The 21,807-nt window shown below is 44.0% G+C and overlaps 1 protein-coding gene across 1 annotated transcript in view; it reads right to left on the bottom strand.

Moving 5' to 3' along the window:
* The window catches only part of RHOA (ras homolog family member A), a 28,611-nt gene extending 23,631 nt beyond the window's left edge, over positions 1-4,980 (bottom strand). Inside the window, exon 1 of the mRNA XM_067303689.1 lies at positions 4,811-4,980. The gene's annotated coding sequence lies outside the window, so the exon portion shown is untranslated. The remainder of the gene's footprint in view (positions 1-4,810) is intronic.
* Positions 4,981-21,807: the final 16,827 nt, after the last annotated feature.

The raw sequence follows: 21,807 nt of genomic DNA, 5'->3' as shown, positions 1-21,807 counted from the left end.
AGCATAATTAATAATTCAGTCATTTCATCCCTGAGTTCCTTTGGAACCCTTGGGTAAGTACCATCTGGTCTTGGCATTTTGTAACTATTTATCATTTTGCTCTAAAATGCTCTTTGCTGACACTTCAAGAAGACACAGATCTCCCAATGAGCCCTGTTCCTCATAAAAAAGTGTTTCTGGCATAGGAACCTCAATGAGCTCCAGTACAGTAAACAGGAATGCAAATAAGTCATTTAACTTTCTTCCGATGGCTTCATGATCACATATTTCTTTCACATCTTCACCATCTATTGGCCCTCCAGACTCTAGCAACTTACTTTCTTCTGATGTGCTTATAAAAGAATTTATCATTTATGCCATTAGCATGATGTTGCTCAAGTCTTTTTGGCAGGTCCTCATATTTTTCATTTGACTTGCCAGAGTTCACATTCTTATTTATTTTCCTGGTCAACTTCATGACTTGAACTTTCTCAAGGCTTATTCTTATTTCTAATAGTCTCTTTATCCCAAACTGCATTCTCATTCTCACCTGTCAACATTCCATATTATAATCTAAAATCTTCCCCAAAACATTTTCAATTTCAAGCGTAGAAGCTTAATTCTGCCGTGGTTTACATGGAACCCAGCCTTTCCAAACAGCTTTTGAACTGAGGTTCAAAAATGAGCAATTCACTTTGTCAGTACCAAGCCGAGATCCTCCTGTAAAACAGCTTTCTCAGTATTTTGGCATTGTCACCTACCACAATTTCAACACAGCAGATAGACAGTGAAGACCAAGAGTCTTCAAGTGTAAAATATAAGAAAAACGAAATCTTAGCAAAGAACGCAAAGAATGCTTGGTGCTTGGGAGATCTGTACATTCTCTCAAACCACTGATACACGCAAAGACAGCCTTCCTTAAAATTGTTAAGAGGAAGAATTATTTTGTTTGTAAACATACACATTAGAGATCTGCTCCAAATTGTGACAGTTCAATCAGTCAGTTATACTCTGTCAAGCAAAAGAGAACTATTTATTATTGCAAGGCACTGCTAATTTATTGAGCAAGGAGACTGAATGTATCTAATTCAGTCCTGTCAGTTTCTGATTAAAAAAAAAGGGGGGGGGGGCAGAAAAACAAAAAAGCCCTAAACACCACTTGTGTCAGAGCTTGGGGAAAGACCAACCTCATATTTGTTGTGGGTATTCAGTTTTATTTACAGATGCCAGGTATCCTAGGGGTGCTCTCTGTGCCCCTTCTAATAAGAACCCTGTCCATCAAGGCTGGTCAGAGAAAGACAATGAACCTTGTTCTGATTAGTATAATTAGATGATTCACTTTGAAAGGATTGGCTGTTGTGTGTATGTAACAGTGGATGGCAAATATGTTAATGAAAAGTTACTTTATGGTTGTCTTAGTTCACTGTCTCAAATGTCCTTTTCAAGTAAAAGCAAAGACAGAAAAAGGAAAGAAGAGAGGATTAACTGATCAAAGCTACTCTAGCAATTGTAATTATGCTTTTGGTTTCTTTTATTCACAATTCAGAATGAGGTGAAAACAGGGATTATGTCAAAGTCAGAAGGCACCCAGACATTTAGCAGTGGTGTAAAATGGCTTACAACAGTGATGCTATAATTTTGCCAGATACTGGAAACTGTCTTTTGGGATATTCATGCTTCTTTTTGATATGATCCCAAAGGTAATGATTCTTATTTCTATTTAACTGCCTACTTATTTATACAGTGCTCAGTGATACAGAAGAGGAAACACACCAATATGCAAGGACCAGAGGATTTTCATCCCACATTAAGGTGTGTATATTTGCATATCTGTATCCCTGGGAATGAAGTTAAGCTATTAGATGCATTTATTTTACACAGCACTGCTCCACATTATGGGGTTTTACCAATATTACTTGTTTACTAAGACAAACTCATCATGGATCAATTTAAGATTTAAAGGGGAAGCCAACTCGCTTTTACTGTCATGCAAACTTCCTCAAGCTCACTGATTAAACTTTTCCTCCACATTAGTTAAATGGCAATTCAAGACAAGTCCTAAGAGAACAGAGAGAATATGACAATTCAAATAGACGTGAAATAACACATGGGAAAGATTAGAGTTTAATATAAAGGTAAAAGGTAGTGTTTGAGGGGAGACTTGCAAAAGACCTTAATGAGATCAAAGTAGTAGGGAATAAAATATTGCAGAGAGACTGAAGAGAACAGGAAGATACAACTGGCCAGCGAGGAAAATACTGCTAGTAGTCAAGGTAAGAAACTTTTAGAGCCTGAGCAGACCACAGAAACAGTGTAAAGAAGAACCAGTAGGGTTTGGGACAATGTAAATATGTTGAGGAAAAGAAAAGAGAGTTTAAAAAGATGAAATGTGAGAAGAAGGGAAAGCAAGAGTTACCAACAAAAACTAGGAGAGAAGATGATGCTCCCAACCCCTTCCAAAATATCAGATTGTTTCTATTTGGAATTTGCTTATCTGAAGAACCATCTCTAGTCCTACATCCTGGTGGCAGTTAAGATCATTTAGGATGTTTTTACTGTCAATTCCTGGCTTGGAGAACTCCCCGCCTCTGGCGCTCAATTGCTATGGCAGTCAGCCAGAGCTTGAGTTTGGTGAACTAAGAGGGATAACACAAGAGTTATTTAGCTTAGTTTTTTGACTGAATTTCTTTCACCCATTGTGTGAAGGTGCATCTATGCCTTGAGAAATTATTAAAAGAAAAAGAAGTGTTCTACTGTTAAATGATATAATTAAATAATTAGAATTAATCAATGTCAAGTATTTCTACTGAATACACCTTTAAGCATTCCAGTGAACTAATTAAATGAAATAAGGCTAATGGCAAATTTTCTTTTTTTAAACATGCACCCTTGTCCAAATCAGAGCAAGAACTGGTCTGCTTATTTGAAACAGAAATACTAGTGCTGGGTGGCTGGAGACTAGAATAAGGCCAGAAAAGGGCAGGAGGAGGGCAGAGAGATGTGTCAGAAGAGCCCTCTACAGAAGGTAAATATTTTTAAGAACAATCTTTTCAGGAAGGGATGGACTTTATCTTATTCAGCAGAGAAATATGACAAATTTTTCCAAAAATAAAGCCTTTGATACTGCAGCATCTAATACTTTGAATCACAAATAACATTTAGAACAAGTAAAACTACTTTTTGAGATTTCTAAGATTAAAAAAAAAGTTTATAAGATTTTGCCTCCCCCCCCCTTTTTTTTTAAATCCACTGTTTTAAAATTATATGGATGACAGAGTTGTTACCTAGTGTAAGCTTTGAAGGGGTGGGGGGGAACCACCACCACCACACCTAACATTCCCCATGCAGGTTTTAGGATTTGGTTTTGCCCAAGTCCTACATGTATAGAAAGAGTGGGTGGGAATTGCTGCACATGAAGAGTTCCTTGCAACAAACAGGTGAACTGTACCAGGAGAAAAACAAAAGCTGGATATGAGGCAGCAACTAAAAACAAACAAAACCCTATTCCAGACACCTCACAGAAATAGATTTAAAGAAATATCAAAGCTCTTAAGACAGAGTTTGATTCAGAACAATACTTTTAAGAAACCTCTGCAATGACAAACTTTTTTAAGACCTAAACTCAGCTAAAGTAGTCTCTAGGCTCCTCTCATCCCTGAAGGAATGGACTTCCTGACAAAGAACATTTAGGAAGTATGTAATTTTAAGCTGTGTAATTTTAAGTCTAAGGTAAGGCTGTTATACCACACAAAGCTAATAGCATTCCTCACAGTTCTAACAGTTCATTTTTCATTAAAACTGAATTCTTTGCTACAGACTTGTTTGCATGCATTCACAGCCTTCTTCAACTAAATCAGGATCTGCTACAAAAAAAAAAGTTCTTTTCACACAGTTTAAAGTTACAGCCACACTATGAAATACAAATTCTTCTGTAGCTATTAGCATAAACAGTCTAAACAGAACTTAGGAGGCCCCTAAACTAATGAAATGGTCAAAACATCTCATCACAGCAAGTGTGTTGAGTCTGCCTGAAGGATGAGCAGGGAATACTTTAGTAAATCCATGGAAGCACACTCAATCCAGTTTAAGGTGTGGTTTTAAAACCAACTTACCCAAAGGAGTCCAACTTTGTGCTCTCGCGCTGCAAGACTTGAACATGACCAAATTACGTCACCACAACAAGCTGACAGTCAGTCGAGTCACCCCCACTATTCCAGGGCCCACTCGTGTCACATCCCACACTTGGGGGGAATGCCACAGCCGAGATGTGTGTGAGGGAGCTGACAGGAGTGGGCTTTCCCTGCCAAACCAGCGAGGCCCAAAACACCCTGGCAGAAGAGTGGAGCTCACCATCGACCCATGCCAAGGGCTCAGGGGAGGTTTCAACCCGAGAAGCCCTCCCGAGGGGCCCCGCTCCGCTCCGCCAGCACGGCCCTGCGACAACCACCAAGTTGCAGGCCCCCCCCGCCCCCCGCCCTCACGAGCAGGGCCGGTGGAGCAGCACGGGCCGTTCTCTCCCTCTCGGCCCTCCTGCCCAGACAAGGCCCCGTTACCGACCCCGGAAACTTTGGGCACTCCTGAGGAGCGGCCTGTCGGCGGCCCAGGTCCCGGCCCACGCCCTCCCCTTTTGTGTGGGGACGCTGCCCGGACACGGCGGCGGGAAGCTCAGCCCGGCGGAGCGGGGGCGCCCGTCCCCGCCCGGAACCCGCGGCGTGGGCCTCGGGCGGGGGCGAGCGGGCCCCACCCGGGAACCGCGGCCCTGGGCCGCGCCGGGAAGGGGGAAAACCGGCGAGCCGCCCCGCAGAGCGGCACAGAACCCCATCCCCGGTACCTGCGGCCTCCACTGGATCGCTCTCCCGCCGCTTCCTGCTCCACAGGCCCGAGCTCGAGCAGCGGCGAACGGAAACGGGCGGGGCGGGGGCGTGCGCGCTCACCGGGCCCGGCGCGACGCGGCGCTTCGCTGCGCGACGCTTCCTCAGGCCGGCCCGCCCGCGCGCGCGCGCGTACCCGCCCGCCTGCCTGCCCGCGCGCGCGCGCTCTCGCGGCCGCGCCGCAACCAATCGCTACGCCCCAGCGCGAGGGCTGCCGGGAAGGAGAGCTATAAAAGCCCGGGTGCTATTTACGCCGCGTGGGTTGGGCTTTGTGTGTGCGCGTGCGTGGAGGTTCTCGGGCTGGGTCGGCTGTTGGTCTCGCGGGCTTGGCCTGGTCGCTGCAGGCCTGGTCCTTCAGTGAGCCTCCTTCAGGGCATGCCTGTGGTGGCAGAGCTCCCCTGCCTTGCTAGCCTGTTGCTTCAGTTCTGGCCTGGCCATCTGTCTTCCCCTTTTTCTTTTCCTGCTGTGGTGTGGATGAGCTTGGTGGCAGCAGGGCCTTGACAGGGTGGTGACTGTCCTGGGGCTTCTGGGGTGCTTTTCTGGCTGGGAAACCAGAGTTCAGAGTTGTCTGGCTTCTCTTACCTGTGGAGGCTGCAGTCTTCCCTTCCACCCCTCTCCCCAACTGAGGGGTGGCTGTGGCTTGTCTCAGCACCTCTCCCCCTGCCCCAGCCTTGCCTAGGGGAAGAGAAGGAGATTTCAGAGGGAGGTGTGTTCTCTGCCTTCAGTCTGGGGAAGATATAGGCTTATGGGTCCCATTTTCCTGTCTTCACCTGCCAGTGGTTTATCCTATGAGCTGTCTCCTACTAAGGTGTAAGGCTCCTCTGTGCACTGTTCTTTACTGGAGTAGTGTGTACCATGGTGAGGGACTTGAGGAGTCTTCAGTACCAGAAATCCTGCTCCTGGATACAATTTCAGAAGCAATTCAGGCTGCAGGATTGCAATCCTGAACTTCAGGAGAGCAAAGTTTGACCTCTTCAGGGAACTGCTTGGAAGAATCCCATGGGATAGGGCCCTAGAAGGAAGAGGGATCCAGGAAAGCTGGTTGGTAGTCAAGGATCACATCCTCCAAACTCAAGAACGGTGCATCCCTGTGAGCAAAAAGTCAAGCAAAGGGGGCAGGAGACCTGCATGGATGAGCAAGGAGCTCCTGGCAAAACTCAACCAGAAGAAGGAAGTCTACAGAAAGCGGAAAGGGGGACAGGCCACTTGGGAGGAATATAGGTGCGCAGTTGCTGTATGAAGGGATGCAATGAGGAAGGCTAAGGCCCATTTGGAATTAAATCTGGCTAGGGATGTCAAGAACAACAAGAAGGGCTTCTTCAAATACATCAGTAGCAAAAGGAAGAGTAGGGGGAATGTGGGCCCGCTGCTGAATGGGGTGGGTGCCCTGGTGACGAAGGATACAGAGAAGGCAGAGTTACTGAATGCCGCCTTTGCTTCAGTCTCTACTGCTAAGGCCAGCCCTCAGGGATCCCAGGCCCTGGAGATCAGGGAGAAAGTCTGGAGGAAGGAAGAATTTCCCATTGGTTGAGGAGGATCCGGTTAGAGATCATTTAGGCGAACGTGACACCCACAAGTCCATGGGCCCCAGTGGGATGCACCCACGAGTGCTGAGGGAGCTGGCGGATGTTATTGCTAAGCCACTCTCCATCATCTCTAAAAGGACATGGAGAACAGGAGAGGTGCCTGAGGATTGGAAGAAAGCCAGTGTCACTCCAGTCTTCAAAAAGGGCAAGAAGGAGGACCCGGGAAACTACAGGCCAGTCAGCCTCACCTGCATCCCTGGAAAGGTGATGGAACAGCTCATCCTGGAGGCCATCTCTAAGCATGTGGAGGAAAAGAAGGTGCTCAGGAGTAGTCAGCATGGCTTCACCAAGGGGAAATCATGCTTAACCAATGTGGTAGCCTTCTCTGATGGAATGACTGGCTGGGTAGATGAGGGGAGAGCAGTGGCTGTTTTCTACCTTGACTTCAGCAAGGCTTTTGATGCTGTCTCCCATAACATCCTCATAGACAAGCTCAGGAAGTGTGGGCTGGATGAGTGGACAGTGAGGTGGCTTGAGAACTGGCTGAATGGCAGAGCTCAGAGGGTTGTGATCAGTGGCGCAGAGTCTAGTTGGAGGCCTGTAGCTAGCAGTGTCCCCCAGGGGTCAGTACTGGGTCGAGTCTTGTTCAACTTCTTCATCAATGACCTGGGTGAAGGGACAGAGTGCACCCTCAGCAAGTTTGCTGATGATCCCAAACTGCGAGGAGTGGCCAATACACCAGAGGGCTGTGCTGCCATTTAGGGAGACCTGGACAGGCTGGAGAGCTGGGCGGAGAGGAACTGCATCAACAAAGGCAAGCGCAGAGTCCTGCACCTAGGGAGGAATAACCCCATGCCCCAGTACAGGTTGGGGGTTGAGCTGCTGGAAAGCAGCTCTGCGGAGAAGGACCTGGGAGTGCTGGCGGACACGGAGTTAAGCATGAGGCAGCAATGCGCCCTTGTGGCCAAGAAGGCCAATGGTATGCCGGGGTGCATGAGGAAGAGTGTTGCCAGCAGGTGGAGGGAGGCGATCCTCCCCCTCTCCTCAGCCCTGCTGAGGCCACATCTGGAGTACTGTGTCCAGTTCTGGGCTCCCCAGGACAAGAGGGATGTGGCACTACTGCAGCAAGTGCAGCCAAGGGCTACAAAGATGATTAGGGGACTGGAGCATCTCTCTTATGAGGAAAGGCTGAGAGAGCTGGGCCTGTTTAGCCTGGAGAAGAGAAGGCTGAGAGGAGATCTTATTAATATGTGTACAAATATCTTAAGGGAGGGTGTCAAGAGGATGGAGCCAGACTCTTTTCAGTGGTGCCCAGCGACAGGACGCGAGGCAATGGGCACAAACTGAAACACAGACAGTTCCTTCTGAACATAAGGAGACAGCCTTAAGGGCTTGGACCTCTTCATCTGCCTGGCTGAAGAGGAAATTCAAGTGCAGGCTATCAGATGTATGGAGGAGTTTGATGACATTTAGTAATCAGATTATCAACATAAAGTTCCTTTGTGTGACAGGCAACATGGTCTTTGGCTGGAGTTTACATTTAGCCTATTTAATCAGGGCTCCCTTAAGGGAAACTGTGGGTGCTATGCTGATCCTTGTATGTGATCCTGTCAATGGGGACCTCTTCCCATCCCCATTCTCTCTTGATTTGACTGTAATTGCATTGCCAGCTAACTTCAGACTGGCCTTTTTATGGACTACTATCTGGTATCTGTACACAAAGGAACTGCTTAATCCCCTGCCAATAAAAATGTCTCTAGAACTAGCTCTTTGTATGAAGTGTTCCAATCCAATGAAGCTGGTTTTTGTTTTTTAGTGAAGTTAAACGGTAAGAAACATTTGATACAGACTAATAAATAGTTTTAATGCATACAGCCTGTGATTGATTCTTGAATAACAGTCGCACAGATATGTATCATCATTGAGACCCTATGATAGCTTGTTCCATGCGATGGTATCTTCTTAGGATAACTGATACCTCTCCATCTCTAATGTTATAAAATACTGAGACTGAAATTCATTTGTCTGAAGTCAGCAGAGAAATAGTCTGTGGCTTGGGCACTAGCTTGATGGGGCTCTAGCCATGAATCAGATATTTCTAGTTTGCATGTTGTTTTCATCTTTTCTGTTATCCTCGCTCTCTGATAGATGTTGTGATCTACTGCTCTTTTCTGCTCTAATATGAAGTTTGGCCTTTATTCCAGGTCTGGTTTACAAAACCCTGTCAGGTATTTTCATCACATTATGTGTATTCCTTTTCCTAGAGTAATATTTCTTTGTCCAAGGCAGAGTGCTCTTTGGATTTGGATGGGTCTGTGGCCCCAGGTCAGGTCAGCACTTTTAAAGTGGGCTTTATGTTAATTGACATGCTTCAGGAGCTTGACAAGTGTAGACCTGCTTTTTCCTATTTGGCAAATATATCATCTTTTAATATATCAGGAGCTTTCACTTCAACAAATGTGGCAACCAAAAAGCTTTACTACTAGCTAGGAAGATCCTTGATCTAACTCCCTCTCTCTAAATCGCACCTTTCAAAGGTGTCTGTAGAGCTGTCCTGCCATGTTCTCTAATCTTTCTCTTGTATCTATGTCATGGCAAGGATGGTTTGAAACAAAGTCTTCATCCTGACTTTTATATTATGGCCAGGACTTCACTAGATATCAGCTTCAAGGATGAGAAGGCAGTAGAGGACTGCAGCTCTTCCCATACCACATGCATAGAAAAGCAACTTATTCTGAATTAATTAGTTGCTCACAAATGCAAGTTTTATTTATTTTCTAATTTATTTTTCTCCAAGATAAGAGTCTATACAGGGAAAAAAGTGTTTCTTACCTGATTTTTGGGAACAGCTGAAACATTCCAGAATATTTTTTGCAGTATAGCTTTTGCAATCACTTCCACTTAAGTTAGGCAGTCTCTCAAGTGCATTTACAGCTACAAGAAACAAATTTAAAAAAATCAGTGGAAATAACAAGACGCTTTAGCTGATCAGGAATTTTTCTTAGGGAGCACAGTATGGATTATGTTTTTAATCAAGTTATACTCACCTGATTGAAGAGAAAGCATAGTTCCTGAGCCAGGAATCTAGGAGGGCTTCTAATACCACAGCATGACATTATTTAGCAAAAGTCCTTCCATAACTTACTGTGCTCAAATGTTTTCTTTTATTCAACTGTTTTATAGTTGTTCTTGTATGGTTTTTTCTGGATAACCATCCCAGTTTCCAGGCATGCTTACTCAACATAAAAGGTTACCAATTTTATTATTGCTTCAGAACTGCTGTAATTTTACCAGTGTGACGCGTCTGTATCTACCCATGCAAAAATGTGTTGGTATGTTTAAAAATTAAAAAAAAAAAAAAAAGTTTCCAAGCAGATCTGGATGTCCAGCTCCTCCTAAAGTCAATAGCTTTTATCTGAACTCAGGCTGATGGGAATAAACAGTCTGGATTCATAATGAATGAAAATTAGCAGGTTAAGCCGCTCCAATCATTTTAAGTGTCTTCCCAAAGTTCCTCATACATGGCCCAGTTAAGCAAACGGGAACTCTCCTGCTGGTGCCAGTATAAAATATGTAAAAGGAACAGAGTCCAAACCAAGAAGAGAGGTATTTCTTGCATTTAGGACATCTGTCTGTCCTCTCCCTGCAGTCTATGCAGCATTTAGACCAAGTGCCAGCTTTAACAAATTCAGCTTCTGCGTCCCATCTCATAGATAAAGGAACCTGAAGGGCAAGGCACTTGTGTGAAGTCCTAAAGGAAGTGGCCACCTCGAAGGCCAGTCCTTTAGCATCCTGCTTCCCTTTGACTGACTGTAGCAATTAACCCAGTTACATCTCTCCAAGGAGTGCAGCTTGCAGGCAGATCTTTGGGCACTGTGCTGATTAGTAATGTTATCATAATAGCCCTAACGAGGGGGAGAACTCTGGTGCTCTGGACAGTGGATTTTCACAGAACAAGGGACCATCCTTCCCCAGAGAGAAGGAATATCAAAAGCCCCCGATTTGCAGAGGAGGAGCAGAAGCTCCAGAAAGCTGCTAGCCTGCTGCCCAACATGGGGCCTTTAGCCATGCTTGGACAAATGAAGCCTATGAGTCCCAGCTCAACATGATTAAAGTGTAGGACATTGGAACAGGTTTGGTTGTGGCATAGGCAGCTCCTAGATTGTACTGGTCAGACTTGCCTGACCCAAGGAGCAGCCAGCTCTGTTGTAGGACTTCTGAAGGAGGAAGCAGCTTTATATTCCCACTGTGAGAAACCCTGGTATAGAAACTTTTGAGGTTCAGAGGAACATAGGCCTTCCAAGAACAGCCTGGATCTTGAGACTTTTCTCATGCCTACCCAGATGCAGCAACCGCTCATACAGATCCTACAGCAGAAGTTACCGGACACCTTGGTGTTCTGTATTCCCCTGTCCAAGTATGGAATCTTTTTGGCCGCCTCATGTGAATGTGGTTTATTACCTGAATCAGAAAGCTTAGCTTGCATCCCTACCTGAGAATGGCCAAAGACATCCTCCTTGTTTATCCAGATGTCTGTAGCTCTTAGAGACCCTAACTGGTTCTTGGGCATGACAGCTTCTAATAGCAATGAGTTTCACAACCTATCTCTTAATCCTAATATGACTGACCCTCCTTCCCCTTGCAAATAGGGCACAAACAGCTCCCAAAGCAATTCTGAAAACCTTTTCTATATTTCACTATCATTTTCTTCTTGTTGCAAGTCATTTACTTTTCTGTACAATCCTCTTGACTCATACCTCAGATGAAAGCTGCTTTCAATCTCAGTTCACAATTATTCTACTTCTTTCACACATTCATCTTTGCTAAAGCCTGTACATGACATTCTGCTGGCTCTAAGTACACAATGGCTGGCAGGGCAAGAACATGCAGTGAAAGCGAGGAAGTTAACCTTATGGTGTGTGCAGAAAGAATTCATTGAATTAAAAACCCTACCAGAAAAATCTACAACTTGACTAGCAGGTGGTGAATGAGACCAGTGACATTCAGTTCATGCTCATAGACCCAATTTACCAGGAACTCTGAGTTTTTAAATGGAGCAGAACAGACATAAAAATCAGATAGAGCTGCTATGTTTAGTAGGATGCAGCAATAGCCCTACTGTACAGATTTTTTAATGCTTTAGAAAACATTAGAATAAAGAGAGTAGACGGTTTCAATTGTACAATCAGGTATTTAATATTAACTTTTTTTGTGCAGTTTGGAATAAGATAATCTGATTGTTCTCTTCCAATTTTTGGCATTTAGAAACATTTGGAAGAGCTCTAAGAAGAGTTACATTGTGAGAAAGTGAAATAAAACCTTTCTTCCTTTATTTTTAGAGGGTAAATTGAACAGAATACATTGAGGCACTTTGATCCTGAAAGAATTTAATTTCTCCCCCATTTTACTAGTATTTCAAAATCCGATTTTCAGTTAAGTCCCACAGCCAAAAAATTCTGATTTTGTTTCAAGGACCAGTAAAAAAGCCCGTAGATTATTCACCCCATTCCAGACATAAACTTTGCACAAGGAACAAACATATAGCATGGATAACACTCAGCTTATGTTCGAAGCTGTGTGGCCAGCAGAGGAAAATATGAGAAATAATATTCTACTGGGACGAAATTTTCATGTGACTTCAGCCTGCCATTAAATGCTCAGGAAAATCACTATTTTTCTAACATATGGAAGGGAAGGAGGAAAGGATGCCCCATGAGCCTGAAATATGCTGCACCTGAGCAACCGAGAGAGACCTACCACTGTTGTCTGAATGCTCTTCTCTGACACACTGAGCGTGTTGATAGTGCTTCTGCTCTACTTCCTTCCTGTGGTGTGCTGTTATGCTCTGAAAAAGCCAAATTGCTAAAGAAGAAGAGCAGGACTCCTGGTATATGCTTATACAGCTGGAAAGGGGGAGGAAGCACTGGCCATGCCCTGCTGCTGGCTGTAAAGCTCACCCAAATTGTCTTCAGTGCAACAAGATGAGAACTGAAGCCTTAGTAGCACTCTGTGCACCTGGGTGAGGGATTCCTGTCCATTTCTGTAGCACCAAAAAACTGCACTGGAAACCCCCCTCTCCTATATGCAAAAAATGAGAGAAAATGAAAAATATTCTCCCTATTATTCAAATTCCTTGCTCCAAGTGACACTTGGAGGACAACGTTTAGAATGCTTTTAGTGCTTTCTAACACAGGAGGGAGCTGTCAGCTCACCATTGAACTTGCTCAACCAGCAGAGACACCCACTTGGGAGCTGGTAAGCTGTCTGGGTGGCCCACCAAAAGAAGAAGAGGTTAAACCTGACTTGCAGGAGGTGGACACTAGCCTGAAAGTGCTTAAATTTTTTTGCTTTAAGTACATGTCTTGGGTGGTGTTTCCCTGTGCAATGAGAAGCCACAATACACAGTGTGCTGGAACAGACTGGGAACAGTGGGGCTGAGAAGCTGTTCAAAGGTGGAACATTTTGACTGTAGGGCCTTGAAGTTTCTGACTGATGTAGCAATGCCTCCCTCTGTTGAACCGAGAGACTGCAAAACTATACTGTGTGCAACACCTTCCTGTTATCAGCTGGAGACAGAACGCCCTCCTTTGTGTCTGAGCAATGCAAGTAGCCCATTTATCTGGGATACTTGCCAGGTAACAGAAGCAGAAAAGGGAAAAGGCTAGGTTAAACTGGTTTGAGGTTGACTCAAGACTGGTTAGGCTGTTCAGATGGTTTTAACTATTTCGTATTACTCAAACACACAACAGGCATAAGTGGAATAAGAACCTGATCCAATTTGCCTTGTCTCCTGGTGCAACTCATTGGTAGCCTTCCTGCCTTGTCTAGTAGCAATGTTACAAAGTGTGCCTTAATTATAAGGAAATAGGAAAGGAAAAAGGGTAATTTCTTCACTAGATGTTGCTTTACAGCTACATCAGCCTTCTTCTGTCCAGCTGCCTATGGCAAAGCTCCAAGTGGGCTGAATCGTGCTAGTTTTGCAGGTATGTGTATTGAGTATACAGCTGGGCAGAAAGGGGCTATGAATCAGAAACTCCTGGTGATATTGCTGAGTTCAATTTACCACAGAGGTCTTTTTCTGCTTTATACTAGAGCTGTTTTTACACAGTCCTTGTACCTTCAAAAACATGGCTCAGACCCAGCTCATGCAAATCACCCACATTAATTGGTTGGGCTTTGTAAAAGGCAGATAAGAAAATGTGGTGACCAGGTTGCATATCTATGAACTGGTTTCCACCACACTTACCTTTTGGCCAATTTCACAGCAGGTAGGTGACAAAGTTGAAAAGTCAAGGCAGTCTGTCTTCTTGCTGAGCATCTCATGTTCTATTTCTCCAGTCATGAAGATAGTCCTTATGGCAGATGACTTCATTTTAAATTCTGATGAGACCCTGAAGCACACACTGCCTTTGTTGCGATTCTGATCTCAGTGTGTTGCTTTCTACCCAAGGAAGACAGATTGTTACTTGGCTAAGACTGAGTGAGAAGGTATTACCAAATGTCATATGAAACAGAATCTCTCTACTCAGCTCCAGTCAGTCCCCCAAATCCTGTTCGTATTTCACCAAGGTACTAATGCTAGAATTCTGAAGTCTTTCCTCCACCTCAGTAGATGGAGCAGCATCAGCTTCACGCTGATGGTTTGAATTAATGATAAATTGTGGGGCTTGTGCAGTGGTGACTGACCCAAATCAGACTGCGCACTTATTCCATGGAAATAACACTCAGATTTCACAGAGAGCTGTTCCTGACATGCTAAAATATTTGTGAATTCAAAGCTTTTGCAACTCAGGGAATGGCAATTTCTGGAAGTTTTCCTCTAAAACTGTGCATATTGAAATGTGGGGATTGTATAAAGAGCATTCCTAGACTGTTCAATTTGAGAAGAGTTTAAAAATGATCACTTGAATCAACAGAAACCTTTCTTCCAGGCAACTCAGCTCACACTGATGCAGAGTTGCACAAAAACCTTCCTAAGAAAAATCAAGGCATAAACTCAGGATTTTATCCTGAGCTGAGCCTTCGGGAAGAATATTCCAGCTTCAGGAATTCAGGAGAGGGCTGTATTAATAAAGAGAAGTATCTTTTTCCAGTGCCAGACTTAATGTGACCCTTTTACATTCTCTTTTTTAAATATGTTTTTTGACAAGAGGCAAAAGATACAGGAGCAAATACTGAAGAGGTGTAAGACTTCTCCTTTCCTATGAAAGGAGCAAAGGTGTTTTGTAGTTACATGGGGAAAAGCCTTGCTTTTAGGAATCTAAGTTTTGCCACAAGCCTCTGTGGAATATATGTCACTGGGCCACAAAAGTTAAAAAATAGGACTTTTGTTGATATTGGAGTAAATGGAGATAAATGCAGAGGATGTGTTTGGGGAAGGGAGAGCAAACGATGTCTCATGTATTGTGAATGGCTCTGAGTCAACCACTACCACCATGAACCTCTGTCATTTCAATATGCTTAATAAGCCTGCATCCCAGGGAAGAAGGCCCTCCTGCTCTCTGCTGACTTTATAGGGACTCTGTAAGGCTAGCTCAGATGTGGCTGTGTGTATTAGGTCCCTAAGGTGAAGTCTGATGAATTCTTTCTTACATGCTGTGCTGTCCAGAATACTGAAGGGCCACACTCTGCTTTTAGGAGTATTGTGGTCTAGGTCAAAGCCACTGTTTGCAATTTTTGACTGAGCTCACACTGGCTTCTGTGCACTGTGTTCCCTGTGCAGTAATATTCAGCAGCATCCTCAAGGCTCACGTTGGTCATCTGTAAGTACAGAATGTCCCTATAATTGTCCCTAGAAATAGTGGGTTGTCGTTTCACAGGCTCTGAGGAAGTCATCTTCTCCCCATTGGACCTGCTGATGTAAGCACTCATCTGCAGTCCCTTCCCAGGAGCAATTCTGACCCAAGCAAGCCAGAGCTCATCAAAATTTAATCCCGAGGTTTTGCAGGAAAGCTTGAGGGAGCCCCTGGGGATTTTCACTTTTTTATTCTATACCAAAAATTTGAGTTGAGACCGAGCCCTTAATGGCAGCAAGGACCAGTTAAATCTCAGAGCAGCCTCATAAGCTTCCAATATCTTGAGAAATTGATTTACCTGAAAAAGCCAAGACAAAATGTTCAACATTGAGCCAAAATATACTTTTGCTATTTGGAAATGCCCCTCAACTCAGTTTGTAACTTTGCAGATGAGAACAGCAGTCTCTGCAAGATATCCTGGTCAGAAAAGCTGCCAACTTTTAGCAGGAAACCTGGTTTTGCAATTGACATGCTTTCTTTGTGATTGGCTCCTCAAGCTTAGGCTTTTTGCATCCAAGAGTCACAAAATACTTGTGACAATCTGTGACACATTAGTCCACTACTGCTCCTCTGTCTTTTTTTCTAGGCTGCCTTTCAGTCCTTACTTCCTTCCAGCTTTGTCTACTGAGACTGCAAAATTACCCAACAGTTCTGAGCAGTGATCTACACCACAGGTAGATTTTTTTCTAGCAGTCCCAAAAATGGGTGTAATTCTCTACATTTTCCGTAGATATCTATGCTTGAGTTATTTGTCTAGGTTCCTAGTATAGTAAAGGCAGAGAGGAAATTGAGGCATGGCTCACCTTAGTCTAAAATAGGTGCCTAACTGTGGTCTGGAAGTGCCTTTTTGGCTGTAATGGGAGTCAAAGTAGAACCATAACCTACATCCATTTTCTACCTAGAACTCATTAAGTTGATTCTGGTCCCATTTCATGCAGCAGGATGGAAAGTAGCTTTTTCTACTCTCACTGTTTTTGCTGATCTCATCCCTGAAGAATGCAGATGTCTTGTATGGAGGTCCTGAGCTGGGACCCACATCCGCTTTCTGAGTCCAGAGGAGTTCAAACTCCTAATCAAGTGGCTGTTGCTTAAGAGTGAGCCAGAGAAACTGTGTGTGCTTTTACCCCCTTGAAATGAAGGCATTGAGATTCAGCCTAACTGACCCAAGAAGGGAGGGCAGTGTGATTTCTATTAGTCATGGCTGTTCTGTTTCAATGCAAGGGTTTCTCACACAGTATTCTTTATTCCACAGCAGCCAGTAGAGCTGTAGAGCAGCAGAGCATAGAAAAATGCTGGGTACCAGTCTAAAGTGTCACTCACTTTAGAGAGTAAATTTGTTGACATGACCACATTAAAACCAGCACTTTTTGTGAGCGCTGTTTTCAAACCTAGAAAGACAGAATGTAGCATGTTCATGCTTTTCTTGTTTCTGTGTAGACAAAAAAGGAAAAACACTCTGGGTGAAATATTTCAAGTTTTCAGAAAGAAAAAATCTGAACTTAATCTAAACTTCATATACAAGTAAAGAAGGTTAAAAAGGACAGAAAAGACCTAGTTTGTATATGAGTATTCTTTTGTAGCTCAAAGACAATATAAGATGATCCTGAGGATGAAGAAGGAAGTTTAGAGTAGCCACTAAACAGTGAAAGTTCAAAGCATGCCGAAAGAGAAGAAATTAAGACACTATTTCAAATGGCAAATGGCCCTACAAAATACATTCTCAGAAGTAAAAGATGTGCATAAACCATTCTTCATGTGGCTGTGTGATAAGTTACAGTAAGGAGGTACCAATATTAGCAGTGCAGGTAAAAAGAGATATTCCTCTTTGGATTAGGCACAAACATCTCCTGGAAGTTTCATTATCAGTTTTAGGGGAGCAGGACCCTGCTTCAGACAAGAGATCCTTTCTGAGCACTGACTCCCGCTTGGCATCTTTGGAAGCAATTACAACAGTTCTGCTTGCTCATGAGTCAAAATTCTACACGTAGTTCCAAACGAGTGGCGCTTTAAACTGTTTAAAATAATTTTCAGTGGAGTTCAAAGCTGAATAATGCTTCCCTCCAAACTTGTAAGTGATCTTTTGTTCACAAAAATCAAAGCAATGTACAAGTTTGATTACTAAACTTGGAGAGGAGAGTCTGCATGACTGCTGATCACTGTCACAGTAGCTACTGAGGGTGATGTGATATCTAAAAGGGAGAGATGAAAGCTTCATCACAATTTTCTAAACAAAAAAAAAAAAATCCTAGTATCTCACTAAATAGCTGACAATCACAGGTCTGAAATTCTAGTATGTTCTCTGGTGCTCTGATAGCAAAAGGAGGAGATCATAGGCTAGAACCTGCAAAAGCCTGTTTTCAATAACTTCAGGTAAGTTTTCTTGTAATATCCATGGAAATTTCCCATGAGATAAGTAAGGGCCTAGCAAAACATCTAGAGTAATTTGTCTAATTCTACACATCCCTATTCTAAAATATTAAGTCAAATGGAATAGGTGTAGAGAAGGGGAATGTTTGTATGAAAGCAGTTTTTTCTTGGTTTATTTATCCCAGAAAATGAAAGCTGCAATGGGATAAGATTTTTCCCCTTGAAGTATTTATACATAGTAAAACTCACCACAGTGAAGTCAATATAAACACAGGAAAAGATGGGTACACACTAGTTATAAATAAAAGTGTGTTAGAACCCTTCTTCTGACTTCCACCTGTCCAAAGTAAATGCCTGGAAAAGCTACTTACTGTAGCAAGGAGCCTGTTTATTTTAAAGGTAGCATTTGGTAAATTTATTGAAAAATCATCAGATGCAATGCATTGGACCAAAAAGGACTGGTCTCTAAACTGGAAATTCCTCCTAATCCTGCTGCTGTAAGTTTATACTCCTCAAGACACAGTATAGGCATTACTCACTGTTTTATTGGTCCCTGTACTTTGTTCTGTTGGTTTGGTGACTTGAGTTTTGAGATTCTACTCTGTCAAGGTTTGCATGGTTCAGTGACTTGGATCTAAGCGCTCACTGGATTTGGTAGTAAATCTTGGAAGTGTGCCTGGCTGCTGTTTGCCTGTCAGCATTTGGTCAGTAAATGTGCTGCAGCGCTGAACATAGCAGAACACATCATCTTCTGGAGGTGGCTTGATGGCTCTGACAAAGCCGAATTTCCTGCGGTGCTCAGGCTGGGCTCTGATGCTTCACATTATAGCCTGGCTGCCCAAGTTCATGCACTTCTTCAGCTCCTTAGGGAAGAAATCTTTTGACAGGCAAGAACCTAAACTTTCCTCTTCTCATTTCAGAAGGTGGAAGGTGGGGAAGGTTGAGTTAAAAGTTAAAAACTGCATTTAATTACAAGACCATTTTTGCTAATAGAGCCAAGAGAAAAATGTTTTGCTATTTAACACTTGTGGCCTAAATAGACAGTTAACCATAAGACTAACTTTCATATTTCTTAAGGCTATTAAGTTTGTCTGAACAAATGTGAATGCCTTTTCTCTTCTTACTCTGTAACACTATGAATTTTGAATTTCTGTCAAGAGAAAGAAACATAGAAGAAAGTGGTGGGAAATGGATTTAAACGTAAGAGTAAAACAAATGATCAATAGTTAATCCTTTGGTGTATTTCCTCTTTTTTGTTAGAGGAGGCACTAAAAAGTGAAGCACTGATATGCTGCCAGGCTCTCAGCTCACAGCAGCAGCAGAAACAGCATGAAATGACCCCAGGGAAATGATGTCTGGGCAGAGGAAGAGCCTGGGCCTCCAGGATAATTAGTGCAGCCAAGAGCAAGCGGTGTCTTGTAAACACTGCCACTGAGGGCAGAGTTTGTCCCTGTGTCCCTGCAAAGCCCAGGGTGTTCGGAGAAGGCAATCCAGTTTTGGGAACTAGATGGCTGTGAGGACAAAGGTGAGGACACTGGAGATCATGGCTACATGAACACCTGTGCTGTACAAGTATCACAAGCACATAAGAAATATTAAGCAGTCTGGTACCTCACATCTGTGACTGATGCCCAAGCTTGCAGCCCCCGAGTCTGGCAGCCCCTGGCCAGTTTTGACAGATGGCTTCTTTTCTTATTCTCTGTTCTTTGGGAGAGATATTTCCTTCCTTTATCATGCCAGTGCTCTGCTTGGCTTCCACACACATGGCTATCACAGGATATCAGGGTATGTGCATTTGGCAAGACAGTGAGCCCATCCTGATTTTCTGTCAAGGTTTTCCCATCAACAGCAGCTTCATTTCAACAAATGAATAGTATCTTAGAAAAATTATATATCAGCACAAGAAGCTCTACAGTGGCAAATATTAACAAAACAAAAGGTTTAAAAGTTTATGCTGCAGATGGTGGGTGATGAGAAAGTCTAAACGTTGGCCTATGCTAAGGGGTAGGCCTGCGTAGCCTTTGGGGCTGCTCTCCAGAGGACGTCCCACTCTGAAGACCCTAAGCAACCTGACTCTACCAGTAACCCTAACCCTGCACTTCAGGAGACCAAAGGCTGAAATCTGGTTTAGATACATTTTGAGCTGCAGCCTGGTCTTACCCCTTGCCCCTTGTGAGTATTGGAGAGGATTTCTCCAGTTTCTGGTGTGGGATTCATTGGGCAGGCTGTAAATAAAGAGAAAGTTTCTAAGTGGGTCTAACCAGCATAGATGAGCGGCTGGGCCTCAGGAGGAGCTCCTCAGACACTATGCCGTGTGGGTTGTGAACTGGGCTGCACAGTTCCCAGGAAGTGACATCTGCCTAATGGGGTAGACTTTGTAGTTCAGGGAATAGTCCTACAAAAGGCCTTCCCCATTTTCTCCTTTCCTTGCACTACAACATTATGCTTTCTGGAATATATGATATGCAGAGGGTATTACGCTTCTTCCTCACCCCATCTGGCCACAGAACACCCCTGGCTGACTGGAGCAGTCTGTGCAGCAGCTCAGACTGGCACTGACCGCTGCAACCAGCAGAGCTCAAAATATACCCAGTGATTTATATTTTTCCTGGTGTGCTCAGCCTTCCTGCCTACTACATCCTGTGCACAGAACAGGACAAAATACCAGGGTAGTGTTCAGGAGGTATGATGAACCTGGCCTTAATGCTGCAGTGATACTGCGCTGTTCAGTTTTGTGGCTTGCTCTGAGGAATGTTGCTTTGGGCCTCTTGGAGAAACAGCACCTGGCCTGGGTGGACTCTTGTTCTGCCTCTTTGTAGACGGCCTCCCTCCCACCAGATGAATATTTTCCATGGATCTGGGTTGCCTTCCTTCCAATGAGTTTCATGACTGCCAGTCTCCAGTTGTTTGAAGGTGACCAAGTGCTGGTCTCAGTTTATCAGTGCTAATGTTGAGTCACCTTGCTAAAAGAAGTCAGGAAGGACTTCAGGGTGGAGTCCCAGTGCTTCTGTGGTGATGGAAATTCCCTCGAGCTGTGCACTCTGTTTTGGCCTTTTGCCTTCCTCTCGAGGGAGGGTATTTCCATGCAAAGTTAGTCGGAGTTGTTTGTGTTTTGCCATGTTCCCAAGGCAATAAACATCCTCTCCACATCTCTTTGCTTATGTTGCATCTAAAGTGAACTTCACAAAGCTCAGCTCACTTTTCCTCACAGGTACCCAGGACAACTGAGGGATGGATTGGCAACTGCACACCTTGCTGGATCATGAGAGCAGGAGATGGAGAGTCCAGCAGGTGAGAGCAGAGTTGGAAATCCAGTGTGCTGGGTCACACCCTGTGCCTGAATGCAGGCAGGGGATGAGTTCCCCAGCACAGGGCCCACGTGCCATGCTGAGATGATGTGGAGCTGAGTACAGCGACTGCCTCATCGGGCCTGTGCACTGTGTCTCTGCTGCTGCTGAGATGAATCTGGAGTCCCTCCGTATGATGGCTCACCTGCATATGCTGCTGCTCACAACTCACTTCCATTTTTGTCTCCTGGAGAGAGAGAATTTAAATGAGAATGGGCTGAAGGTGGGTGAGTCACCCCACCAGAGATGCCTGGGACCAAATAGAGCCCAGACAAACCTGCTGAGGCCAAATGTCTTCAGTAACCCTTGGTCGCTCCTGGGTCTGAACGCCTAGGACCTGAGCTGGGGAACTGGCCTGGCTGGGAAAAAAAGGTGACACTGTCTGTCATGCTTGTAGCAATGGTGGGCATGAGACAAGGCTGAGCAAGCACTGAATGGCGTGAAGATTACTGAAGAGCACAGATCTGAAGTCCTTCTGCTTCTTTTCTTTATTCAATGTACTGCCTGTTTCAGAGGAAAGACATGAAGTCATTAAGTATGATCCAAAATCTCAGCATTTGCTGCTGTAGTTGGAAAACGTGTTAAGTAGTGAATGTATACTGGGCTAAAAAGCTTTAAGGCTGGAGAGAAAGAGGACTATCTAATGGCCAGAACAGGTAGTTAAAAGACTCTTGGGTTCTGTTCCTCTTTCTGACAGTGTTTTACTGCATAGCTCCAGGCAAGACATGTAACTAAGCTGTAATATTTTCTTCTAGCTGCAAAAAAGCTATAAAGTCAAGTACAAGGAGGGCCTCTGAGATATAACCAATTCCAGTTTACAGAAAGCCTCAAGATCCTTACTAGGAAACTGATGGAAAAAAGGCAAATTATTATAATATTTCAAATTACTGTTTTTAAGTGCACTTTCCTGCTTTATGCCAGT

Source organism: Apteryx mantelli, chromosome 12 (genome assembly GCF_036417845.1).
Source record: "Apteryx mantelli isolate bAptMan1 chromosome 12, bAptMan1.hap1, whole genome shotgun sequence".
Taxonomy (NCBI): domain Eukaryota; kingdom Metazoa; phylum Chordata; class Aves; order Apterygiformes; family Apterygidae; genus Apteryx; species Apteryx mantelli.
The sequence above is the reverse complement of the archived record's forward strand: the minus strand, read 5'-3'. Positions and strand labels throughout refer to the sequence as shown.